The sequence below is a fragment of the Sciurus vulgaris genome, assembly GCF_902686455.1.
Source record: "Sciurus vulgaris genome assembly, chromosome: 7".
Taxonomy (NCBI): Eukaryota; Metazoa; Chordata; class Mammalia; order Rodentia; family Sciuridae; genus Sciurus; species Sciurus vulgaris.
The window spans coordinates 18322839-18336274 of NC_136467.1; the positions used below are offsets into that span (position 1 = coordinate 18322839).

Consider the following 13436-nt stretch of genomic DNA (forward strand, 5'->3'; position numbering starts at 1 on the left):
TTAGCTTCACTCTGAGCCAAAATATTTTTAATTGCCAAGTTATTGAAAGTGTAAACATTTACAATTTGTGTGAACCTCCTAATTCCAGTTGCTAATTAGTTACACAGTGAAAAACCTTGGCTTTGTTACTTCAGCTATACACCATGAAACAGGAAAAAACAAACAAACAAACAGCATAGAGACTGTACACTAGAAATTAGTCCATATCTAGAATTATTGGCACTTAAAGTCTCCAGTACATAAAGAATGACTTTAAAACTAAGGATGCTAATTTTAAAACAGAATAGTCTTTCTTCCAGTCTCAAGTCTCATGAAGAGCAAGATGGAATTTATAAAGAAATAATGGAACAGGATGGAACATGCAGTATTTCTGGAAAAAGTTGAGGGAAGGGTCAGACACAAGTCCCCTTTACCACAACCTGAAGATATTCTCAGCTGTCCCATTCATTTATTTATTCAAATGATATTTGTTGGATACCTTCTGTGTGTAAAAGAGCATCGTAGGCATTGCATGGAATCACTGACGAAAAGCTCCCAAGGAGCTCACAGTTTAAGAGAAATAAAGATGGCCATGTAGGGAGGTAGAAAGGAACAATGTCACAAGAGGACTACAAGGAAGATGTTGTAGGGGGCGGGAGTTTGGGAGTAGGGTGCCCATAGAAGTTTCATGGAGAAGTGGAAGTGCCTACAGGGGTGGGGAAGATTTTGGAGCAGGGCTGCGAGTCATTCCCAGGTCATATCCTATGTGAGTACAGGCAGAGTCAGTTCCACCAAAGAATCTATCTGGGGTCCAGTCAGCAGCCAGTTTTAGCCCAGGAGTGAGTCTCATAAGGATGTAGTGGGAAGAGAGGCAAAGCCCAGAGGGTTTCCTGCTCCTTGACCTCTTCCTGCTCTCACCTTTCAGAAGCAAGGGACGAGACCGAGACTAAAATGCCTTTGGGCATGTATACTAGCTAGGACAGCTGCTGTGACTGTTTCCTGCAGTGCCTCACTCAGGACAGGCACTCCAGAAACTGCGTCCCTTTCATCTGTGGGCAAATGAAGAATTGCAATGCATTTCTCACTCCCCACCACTCATGGGAGCTGGAGGGTGGGACCCACATTCCTGCTGATCCCTGCTCTGCCAGCACTGCTCAGTCACCACCTCTGCACGACCACGGCCTCTGCCTCCTACCAATTCCTCTCCAGTGTTCTCACTTTCATCCATTGCCCTCTGGGATTATCTGTCATTTTCTACCACATTCCTGGCATCAGTTCCAATAAATTCACCGTCTTTGATTAAAAAAAAAAATTCTACTACTTGGTCATACTGAATCCTTTTAAACAAGTTTGAAATGAGTAGAGTGTCTGATATGTATTTGTGCACAGCAAGTAGTCTCTGGGGGTTAGAAGTCTGAGAAGATACTGTTCTGGTCTTCAAGAGATATACAATTTAGATGTAAGACATATAGAAATAATAAAACATAAAACAGAAGACAGAGCTTAGATCTGGCCGTGGAGATCCTGAAAGAGGTACTTGGGGGCCTGGAAGATGGACTGGCTTCTGACAAGTAGTGCCAGGAAAAGAAAAGAGAGACCACAAGGATGAAATAGGGGAGGAACAAAGAGCAAGGGGGCAGAGAGTCCAGGCTGAAAATGTAGAAGGGTCGGGTGCGAGTGGACCAGAATGCGTGCGACGGGGCATTTGGACAGAAAAAGAGGTTGGAACTAAATCTCAGGGGCCCACCGATGGCCCATTAAGGAGTTTGAATGGAACCAGTAGGCAGTGATGGGGAGGGTGTTAAATATAGCTTAGTTCCAGTTTATAAGACCTGCCCAGGGAAACTCCATGTGCAGATGGAGGGGAGATTGGAGTGATGGATCTCCATACTAAGGATGTCAACAACTGCTGGCCGTCACCAGGGCCTAACGCAAGGCATGAAACAGCTGTCTCCTCAGGGCATTCAGTAGGAACCACTCCGCCCAACATCTTCATTTTGTACTTCTATCCTGAAGAATTATGAGATGACTGAATTCTGTTGTTTGAGCCACCCAGGCTGTGATACTCTAGGAAACACACAGAGATGTGTGAACAGAAGGAAATATCTCTAAAAATCATTGCCAGGGTAGTCAGTTGTCCTGTGGGTGGGAATTTGTGTAGGTTTGAGTCCTCTGAGAATCAGATGCAAAGACAAGATTAAACATGTTAAGATTTTTTGGAGAAAATGTCAAGAAAGGATAAAATGTGGAGAGAGAGAGAAATAGAGCAAGAGGGAGCAGGTTGGGCAGAAGTGGCCCAGACAGCAGTCCAAGCAAGATTTGGCAAAGCCACTTGGGAGTCACTTAGCCTCTCCCTTGTAGTGGTGTCCTTGGTATCCCCCTTCCCCACATTCCGTCAATGAGGAGCCAGAGACTAGCCTGGGCCATGACCTCAAAGAGCAGCCCTGGCATCCTGTCAATCAGGAGGTCAGCCCTGCACATTCCAGTGGCCTCTAAGCTCTTAGAAAACCAGAGACAGAAGATGAAAAGACTGGATTTGGAACCAGTGTGACCAGGTACATTATGTATACTGAGATGAGATCAGTTTGGGCATATGCAGAGTTTTAAGCACCACCTGTATGCTCAGGGGGTTGGAACACAGAGCCAAGGGTGTAGGTGAGAATTCTCAGAGAGAGTTCTGAGTCCTCTGGAAAAGACCGTAGTCCTGGGAGGTGGATGAGATCACGAAGGGTCAGAGTGCAATCAGAGAAAGGCCACAGATATGATACATCTGAGGAGAAGAGAGGCAAGTAGAAGGATCCTCCAAACTAGAGAAGTTTGCAGAGGGGAGTTCAAGGCCAGCTAAGGTGGGCTGTGGTATTCTGGTGCCCAGGAAGGGGGCTTTCTGGCAGCATGAGCAGCTCTCACAATCAAACATGCAGAGCAATCAAGGAGGAGGATTTTGGAGGGAAGTGGCAAGCTTCTTCAATTAGGGGGAATTCCCTGAAGGAAACTAAGTGGAAGTCTGGTTTCAAGGGAAAAGAAACAAATCATGGGGGGTGAGGACATGGCCAGCAAGTGCAAATACTGTATTTCATACTTTCCTGGTAATGACAGGAGAGAGGACTTAGGAGAGGAAAAAGTCAACTGATCTTCTAAGGCGCAGTCTTTGGCATTCAAGATGACATCTGAAAACTTCCTAACACATAAAATCATGTTACAACTCCTACAGTGTCTCTCGTCTCCCAAACTGTCTACAAAACATTAAAGGTATCTGTTCTGGGATTTGTATTCTCAAGCAAGATGAAGCAAAAGAAAGAAATACGAGGAATAATACCAGCATCATGTATATATTTTTAAGTTGGGCTGTTTCCAATTACAATGTCTCTCTTTCAGCAGACAAAAGGATTCATCTCCAACTCCTTGTAATTAGAGAGAAAGAAAGATAAATTCACTGTCTCTTCATTCTTTGGTCTAATTGGGGATTCTTTCAGCAAAGCCCTTAACATGCCATGGTTACCATTCTACAGTTAGAGCCAGATTTTCCACAGGGAACTCTTAGTCAACAACTAACAGATCAATATCTGAGCTTTGTAGGAAACACTGTGTCCCCACAGCCACCGCAATAATCTCTTCAGCTGCTTACAGCTTGAGGGGCTTCCCGATCCTCCCAACCTCCTCCCCACGTTTTGCTGATCGTGAAGAAGTTACCGAGAAGTGAAGCAAAGCATTTAGTCACACAGTTGTCCTGGTGTCTGAAGAGCAAGACGTACAGGACATTCAACCTTGTCTCGTTCATATTTCCTTTTATTTTATGACTTTTTGGGAAATTCAATAGAGCAAAACCGAGGCCCAGGAAATACTAATTATTCCCCAAATCAGAGAATTCATAAATGCCAAAGTTGAAGTCAATTTTTTCTGGTTCTTTCTCTCTGCCCCTTCACCCTGTATCACCTAACAGTGGGATTCAATACCATCTACTGGTAAATGTGCCCATTTAGAAAAAGTACACACACACACAAGCAAAGTCAATTTTAGTCTGAACTATGTTCCACTGGATTCCAAGGTACTATATTTTTGTCACAGGATTTTAGAAACATTTTGTTTATGTCCATATTATTTTTATTGGTGTATTATAATTACACATAATAGTGGTATTCAGTGTGGCACATCTGTACGTGCACATAACATAATTTGGTCAATTTGCAGGTTTTTATTAAATGCCATTCTCATTAAGTTGCTTTGCAACACAAAGTAAAACAAAAGAAAAAGAACTGCTGAGAGGATTAATCCTCACCTGCAGGTTGTTTTGGTACTTTCATTTTGCGTTGTTCCTACTTTTTTTGTTGTTGTTCATAAACATTAATTTTGTATGAAGTAAACAGATACAGCACACCTAAACTGACTATATTCTACTTCAGTATGAGTTATTAAAGTGCTTGTGCTGTAAACTGAAATTGAAGCTGACAAAGGCTTCCACGGTATTAAACCAGTACTTATTGGTACAAATGTTTGGAATTCCAATGCCAACGAGAGTTCCAGCCACACAGAGCCAAGCCTTCCAGAGGGGAAATCTGCCAAAGCGCCTTTAACCACATGCCTGTAGGAATCTGTGCACTTAATTAAATGCACATACCAAGGAAACAGCAGAGTCACTGTGTATTCATAGACATATCACTGAATCACCAGATGGCATTGCATTAGAGACCTGAGCTCCTAATGGTGTGTTATGCATTGTACAAAACACATCATACACAGAAAGGTATTGCTTCTAATATTTTGTATTCAATAGAAACAAACAGACAAAGGACATGAAGAGGAAAGTACTACATAACAAGAAGTGCGAAGAAAACTCCTTAAGGTGTTTCATTCACCAAAAATCAGGAAATAGTTTGCAGAAGTTGACTGAGCAACTTTTCAGAAGGCCTCCGAACATGTTTTGGTGTAACTGCATTAATCACTCACTCTCTAAATTATAATATTGTTTTTGGCCACAAGTTGACAAAGCAGATACAATATTTGTGATGAAGTAGACTATATGATATTTGCTGACCCTTCAGAAATACTTCCTGGTAGGCTCTTCGATTCCTAGAATTTTTCCAAGACCAAAGTTCCTCCAGAATGGAACAAGCATTGTGTCCAAGAAGATGCAGTGCATCCCACCTGTGCACTTGCAGCTGGACTAAGAGGATAGACACCGTGGGGTAGCTGTGGTGATCTTGCTGCCCAGGGGCTTCAGCTTCTGGCTTTCATGCCCTTGAGTGTGATTCTCTTCAAACCAACAGAACGTGGCAAAGGTGACGTCACTCCCCTGATTACATCATGTTACACAGGACTCCATCTTGCTAGTGTGTATGCTTGCTCTTTTCTCTGTCTGTCTGTCTCTCTTTGTGACTTGCTAGCTTTGAAGAAATAAGCTTCCATGAATCCTACAGCTGCAAGGAAATGAATTCTGCCAACAATATGGGAATGCCATCTCTTGACACTAATCTCTCACAAACATGCATGCTGCCCCTACCCATGCTTCACCCAGAGAACCTTCTGTAGCTCCTAAAATGAGCTATGCCAAATAGCCTCTGGGCTTAAGCTTTGCCTCAAAAGCCTGCTCTCTGCTTGGCTGATTTCTATTCTCCTTTGGATCATAGCTGAGATAGTACTTCACTTGGAATCTTTCCATATTCCCATATGAGATGGCACTTCATTTGGAATCTTTCCATGTTCCCATTTGACCCAGTTACTTCCCTTCCAGGTGATCCAATATTGTAACATTCACAACCCCACAGGAATATGTGTTAGAATTCAGTTGTTTTGGGTTATAACTAATAGAGTCCCATTTTAAACAACTCAAGGCTAATAGCATATGAAATAAATATATATGGAACTTGAGGCAAAGTTGAATATCACTGCCTCAAGAAATGTGGGAACCAATTCCATGGTTTGGAAGCCATTAGATAATGAGGTAGTGGACTGCTTCACCTCCTTCTCTTCCCGTCTTCGATGGCTTATAGGCTCTTATTAGCATTTCTCTTCATATAGCTCACAAAATTCCTTTCTGTCTGAAGACTATATTTCTCTGTTAGGTGTTGTCATGCTAGGTGTGAAAAATAAAGACTGTCTTTGCCCCCTAGCACACAGCTTGTAGCACAGAATTTCTTAACCCTCTAGAATTTCTTAAGTGATAGGAGTGACTTTTGTTCTAATGAGGACATTCCTCTTAGGCCTCCAAATAAGATCAGGTTTGAGGCTGTCAGAAATATCAAGGCGTGATTACAGGATTGTAACTTTCACTCTGTCTTCTCTTCCAGTCCCATGTCCAACCTCTAGGGAAGGAAGAGGAGCTGAAGGTCAAGATAATCACCAATGGCCAATGATTTAATCAATTGTGCTTACATAATGAAACCCCCATAAAAACTCCTGGGCAGTGGGGTTTAGAGACTTTCAGAGCCAAGGCACATATCAAGGCGATGATGGGGGGTATGCTCAGAAAGCACATGGAAGCTTCCTGACCTTTGCCCCACATGGTATAGGGGATTTAGATCTGGAAATGCCCACCTCCCTGCCAAGCTCACTTGTTAGGCCATGTAGCCATGTTCAGAGGTGAAATGATTAAATCATGAGGACTGTGACCTCATGGATGGATTAATCCATTTGAGGGATAATAATTTGAATGGACTACTGGGGCATGGCTGGAGGAAGTTGGTCACTGGGTATGGCCCTGAGGTCTCTATCTACTCCTGCCTCCTTCCGTCTCTCTGTTTCCTGACTGATTGCCATGAGCCCAGCAGCTTTCCTCGGCCATGCCCCTCCTGCACGATGCTGTGCCTCACCTCAGGCTCAAAAGAATGCAGGCATCTGACCATGGACTGAATCCTTTGAAACCGTGAGCTAAAATAAACGTTTTCTCCTTTAAGTTGTTCTTGTCAGGTATTTTGTTCACATGACAAAAAGCTAACATACTTGCCCTCTGCATTTCTTCCACTTAACTTTCCTTGGGTTGTATCCTTCCTAAAAAGCTGACAATAGTAAGTGACTGCCTTTCTGCATTCTGGGGACCATTTTAGCAAGTTGTCAAAACTAAGGAGGGGGCTACAGGACCCTGGATTTGTAGCCAGGTTAGAGTTGTGGTCACCTGGGTACCTAATTCTTGAATTAGCATCTGTAGTGGGAGCAGTCTTAGGGGACAAGCCCTTAATCTGTGGGGTTGGTGTCAGAATTAAGTTGAATTCTTAGACAACCGGCTGGTGTCCAGAGATTTGGGGAACTTGTTGCTATGAGAAAAACCCCACGCATTTAATGTCTGAAGTGCTGAAAAGTAAAAATAGTTCACACCAGCTCAACCATTTCCTCTCCATGGACCCCAACAATTATTTACTCAGTTCAAGCATTCCACTCTGGCACACTAGCATTTCTTCTCTCTACCTCAATCCTAAAGGCATAAAGAGATTCTGATGTACCAGTCAGAATCAAGAGCCCATCCCTGGGACAGCCACCATAACCAGGGGACACTTCGTCCCATAGTTTAACTTGGCTGACAAGTCCTAGCCCTGTGGGTAGGAGCAGGTTCTCAGTCAAGGGAAAAGAGAATGTTATCTTATTGCCTTATACCGTGACTGTCTGTTTATTAATCAGTCTCTCCTACTGGTCCACTAACTCTGTGAGTGTGGATTTTTTACTGTAATATCCAGCAAGGGTCCATTATGTGACAGAGTAGTCAGAACAAAGGAGATGCTCAATAAATATCAGTTGAAAAAATGAGAAGTATTATCTTTTTCCTTTGATTAATATACTTTTAATACCGCCACTAATAAAAGTTCCTTGATCTTTTAATGAAAGTCTGAATAAAAATGTTTTTCATTGTCTTCAAACGAACTGGCTGGATAACTGAAAGACTGAAGCTTTGCTTAGAATAGATTAGTAGAACTGATCCACTCCTCCTATCACATACTCACTAATATAGATTAATCTCCTACTTTAAGCCAGTATTTCCTAGAAATGGAGCACAAGGCCTAGGTTCATTGACGACTCAATCACCTCTAGAATTACAAAGAATTTTCACTTCGCTCGAAGCTCTACTATTATTCATAAATGACTCAACTTAACCAGCCATGAATTTTCCCACTGAAAGATCCCCAGTGGTTAAAGTGTCTTAGAAAGCTTGAAGTACTAGAAGGCTTTGTATGTTTGGTTATGTACCCATACATTTTAAATCTTGATTTTTAAACCAAGTGCTTGAAAAAAGTCCTAGGCAATTTCTAACTTTTTAAAAAAGATATATGCCAATATCAAACCCCATGATTTGGACTGAAATTCACATACTCATGCATTCCCAATAGTTTTGCCCTCCAGTTACTAATATCACTTGATGCTTTCCTAAGTAAATTCCTAAGAACATGCTGACTTCAGTTTGAATGAAGTGCAGTTCAACTGCAATCCTGTAAAATAAAGATTAACTCCTCATCCTAAATCATCTCCCTAAATCATTTCCTAACAGGTAAGGGAGGCCCTTGGGACATCTACCCTGGACAACTCTACCTAGGTAAAGTGTCTGAAAAGCCGTGTCTGGTGACTTCCTGGTCAGCCTAGCCCATTAAGCCTGGTTTGGGAAACTTGCAGAAAGCCCTGCTCTGAGGCTGGGTAGACCTGCATGGTGATAGATCAGGTAAGCTTGCCTTGCTGGAGGATCTGAATTTCTTTAGATGTAGATAATCTCTGGACTATACCATTCAGTCATTAAGATTTTTCTCTTGGAATATGATTGAATTTCAAAATAAAAGGGGTGGGGGTGGATTAGAAGACTTTAAATGCATTTGCCTGCAATAAGTCAATTATGTAATTTGTCTGATAGGGTAAATGGCAGAGATGAAGGTAAGTTGGTGGCATTATGATCATTATGATCATTCTTTGTTGAGTGTCAGGTGCTTATTGCTCGGGTTCATAGGAAGTAGTTTAATCTTCTGGTCTTTATTCATGTTCCTGGCCAGTAGAATCTGCTTTTGTTAATTCCATATATCTCCCTTCCCAGCCTCCTTCACTCCACAACACACATACCTTTGCATGCTCAGTCCCTGTCAATGCCCATGACATCTGCTTTGACAACTGAATTCCAGGATTAGTGGTAATTCTAGTAAAGGTAAAGCATTTTCCTTAAGACCCCAGGAATAAATTTACCTAAGTGAAACACTCCTTCCATACTTATTTTGGCATAGAATCTAGCAGCGATGAATGGAAGATGAAGGGATAAATCAGGACAATGAATTGGTTTTCAACCCTGAAGGCTGGAACTTTCCTCTTTTTGCTTATGATGATCTGCCTAAAACATAATTTCCCTCATTTTAACCTTTAATGTGAGGTCATGGTCCAGACAAGGGAGGTGAAATGAGTCAGAAGAGTAAGAAGGCCCGAGAACCTTTTAAACTCTTCCTCATATACTTCTAGGAAACATTCCTCTCCTCTACCTGTATAAGAAACTTCTGGTATCTGTGGCTTTATTCTACCCAGTACCCTCTCCCAACCTCAGTAGGGCTGACTTGACAAGCATTGCTGGTTAGCAAGTTAGTACAGTGATACAGGAAAGAAAACAGAAAAGGCTAATAAAGCTTTTATAACCTTCTGCAACCTTTCTACAGCCCTGACTCTGTGAGAAGACCTGAGCTTGACACCTGGAATTGGTAATGTGGTCACTCTCTGGAGCACACAGTGGCTTAGGATATGACTCTGGCATACAACCAGGTAGATAGTTTGGCAGTGAGCTTTCCCATGGTTTACGAAGGACAGCAAGTCGCAGAGGATCTAGGAAGGCCTTGCCAACATCACCCAGTTGGCAGCACGGTCCATTCTAGAACTGTATCTTCTGGTTCCTAATACGATACCTCTTTCCCTTTAAAAGACAGTTTCATAAAGGAGGATGACGTTCCACACAGTAGTTTTTTCTTAAATAAACTTATTCATGAGGATGAAAATATTTTAAAATTCTGCTTCAGTAGACGTAGTATCAAGAGGCCAATTCACAGGATATTAAGTATGAATTATCTTCTCTATGATATAACCTTAACTCTGAAATATGCTGGCTCACATTATTCCTTCTCTACTTCTGCTTCACATTACTAGGAAAAGCCATAGCTTTAAAAAATTAAAGTTGCTTATTAGTTACTGTTGACAACAGTCCTCCATGAGGACTGGCCTATAACTTGGGTAGCTGTGCAGCATCCCACTACTAGAGAATGAATCTGGCGTGTATGTTATGCTTATTTTACAAAAGAATGGATCAGTTAGGCCCAATTTTTCAGCATATGGGTGTATCCAGTTCACATTCTAAAATCCGTTTACAGAGAAGATCTCAAATTGTTTTCTCATGTGGATGGAAAATAAGGAGGAGAGCTTCTCCTTGGCTCCTATTCTTATTCACTGTAATTGGTGATTATCTTGTTAGATAATAACCTCAATGTAGTGGTTTACGACTCTCCCCCACCCTCGAATATGTCCAAGACTTAACCTCTAGCATCTGAGACTGATCTTATTTGGAAATAGGAACTTCATAGATATAGTTAAGTATCTTGAGATGAAGCTATCCTAAATGGCTGATGTCTTTATAAGAGAAAGCAAAGGAGGTCTGAGATACACAGACACAGAGATGCAGGAGAAAAACCACGTGAAGATGGAGGTTGAGATTGGAGAGGTGCACCCCCACACCAAGGAATATCAAAGATAGCTGGAATGGTAGGAAGTTGGGAGAGAGGTTGAAGCAGATTCATTCTCTGGCCCTCCCGAAGAATCAACATTACTCACACCTTGATTTTGGATTTTTAGCCTCCTGAATAGAGAGAGAATTAACTGACGAGGTTCTGAGTCAGCAAGTTTGTGGTGATTAGCTCAAGGAGACTTAATGCAGACACTATTTGATCTGGTTCCTGTTGGATTTTAACTCTACCTTTCCAGTCTTTGCCTACCACTGCTCTTAATATTTCAATTCTTCCCTTCATATTTCAATGACAGAGGTCATTTTTGTATATTCACTATGAGCTGACCACTCCAGCTCCCATCTCTCCATGATGGGAGTTAAATACTTCTAAGGCCAAACGACTCCTCCTCCCACCAGGAATGCTGGCTGCCTTCACATGGGTCTTCCTGGGGGCCTGCTCAGGCTGTCCTCCTTCTCCCCAGCCCACTGTTGAGCCCTTTGCAGACAGCGCTCACCCTAATGAGTATTTCCAACCATGGAGGCCTGGTCTGTTTTATCAGGGAACCAGAACCTACCATGACTTAACCCCTCCAAGACTCACATCTTAAACTGGAAAAGCTTGAAGGGGAGGTCTAAGTATAGCCAGTGATATATCTTGCTACTCCCTAAAAACCAAATCCTATCTGTACCTTTACTGAGGCAGGAAAAAGTTTCCCTGTAACACCAGGAGGGGAAGGCTTGGCATTCTGATCTTTCTGTCTTAGGATCCTGTCTAGAACCTGAGTTTTGGTACTTCCCAGCATGAAAGCCACCCAAGACTTTTCTGCACCTGCTGATGCCCCATGAAAGTCCAGGTCCTTACATTCTCTCTTAAGGACGCACCTATGATTCAGGGACACACCCCTAGTCACCAAGTGAAGCTGATTAGGCTGATGCCATTCAATAGGCCTTGACCATAGCCACGGGGTGGAGAGGAGAAGGGGAACATTTTGGTTTTATGGAGCCAACTGGTATCAATTTCTGATGCCAGAAAAGCCAGCACAAAACTTCCTTTGGAACCAATACACAACCCCTGAACATCCACCAGAGAAAATATATCTGTTCAAGTTAAGGCTTGTTGGATTGGTTTACCAAAGAGAATACTGTTAAAAATGACAAGCCCCACTCTCCTCCCAGTCAATACACCAAGTCCCCCTTTCTGCTTTACTTCCTATTAAAATATTGGCATTGGATGACGGACTACATGGAGTGCGATTATTTGTTTGTTTATCACCTGTTCCCTCCAAGTCAAACATCAATTTCATGAAGGCAAAGAGCTTTGTTTGCTCTGTTAATTACTATAGTTCCCAACACCCAGAACAATCCCTGGTGCATAGACCACAACTAACAAATATCCATTAAGTGAATGATATGAAAGAAAGGGTCATAATATCTACCAAAGGGCAACTTTCTTCCTCAGAAAAGCCTGGGAGGCATGCGAGGATGTGTGAAGAACTACAGAGGAACAGTAAGGGGCATAGAGAGGAAGAAAATGGCAGCCAACTGGGAGGAAGGGAGACATGGTGTCCCAGGACCTTGAGTGATGTGGGCTAGCGTTCATTCGCACCAGCAGCCCTCCCTCACTTTTAACCCCTTTGGGCTTCAGCCCCATCCAAGGCCCATGCGATGTCACTATGAAGAAGAGTCCACTAGCGATGCCCTGAGTGATCTGGAGAGGAAGGCAGGACCGTGCCCAGGACGCAGCAGCACTGAGCTCCGCTCTGCCTTGTCTTGGTGTCATACCTGGAGGACAACACAAACCCACACAAAGCAAGTGAGTCTGTCTGTTCCACCCTGGCACAGACCAGTCACACTGGAGGCTCAGAGTGCATTTGTTAAGACACATATTGCATTATAAATGGAATCACAAGTAGCAGTGCTATAAGTGCTTAACACAGTTGCTGCCCTCGGTGTCCATTTTTAGACCTGGTACAAGTTGTTTGAAATTCAGCTGCACCCTGTCATTTTGCAATTTGGTGCACGTGTTCCTCAGGAAAAAAACAAATGGTCAATACCAGAGTCATGTAAATAAGTTCTGCCCTTTGGTATCTGTTCCTTCAACTAGCCTATCCACACTCCTGTGGGAAGTGTAAGGGATAACATCATGAACCTTACTAAATACCATGGGTCTGTCTCTCCTCTGTGTCCACCCCTCCCTCCTTCTCCCTTCCCCACTCACTGGTCCAGCTCCCTGCCACCTCTAGACTTCCCATTGGCATCCCTGTCAGCACCCCTAACCTCTCTGAGAGTTATAAGGAATAAATTTCTTTGGTTTTATGCACTTGGGTGCTACCTCTTCCCTGAGTCTCTCCTGACACACACACAAACTTGACCTTTCTTCCAGTCAGTCTCCTGTAGAGTGCTGTCTTGACTTACAGGCTCTTTCAAAAGAGACCTCAAGATCGATAACGTAAATAAAAATCACAACATGCAGTCACATGCTGCTCAGTGTTTGATGTCGCTGGAACCAGAGAGCTTGCCTGACCATACTTGCTGGGTTCCATAAAGATTTAGATTTTCCTATTGAAATGAGAGGTGGGGAGAGGGGAGAAGGAAAGATAATAGAATGAGACAAACATCATTACCCTATGTACATGTATGAATACGCAAATGGTATGACTGTACTTCTTGTACAACCAGAGAAATGAAAGTTGTACTCATTTGTGTACAATGAATCAAAATTAAAAAATTTTAAAAAGAGAAAAAAAGATTTAAATTTTTTTTCTAATGTGTAATGTTATGTCACATACAGAGTTATACT

General features: G+C 42.6%; 1 protein-coding gene across 2 annotated transcripts in view; it reads right to left on the reverse strand.

The window, feature by feature from the left end:
* The window catches only part of SAMD5 (sterile alpha motif domain containing 5), a 425299-nt gene that overhangs the window by 46686 nt on the left and 365177 nt on the right, over nucleotides 1-13436 (reverse strand). The window lies entirely within an intron of this gene.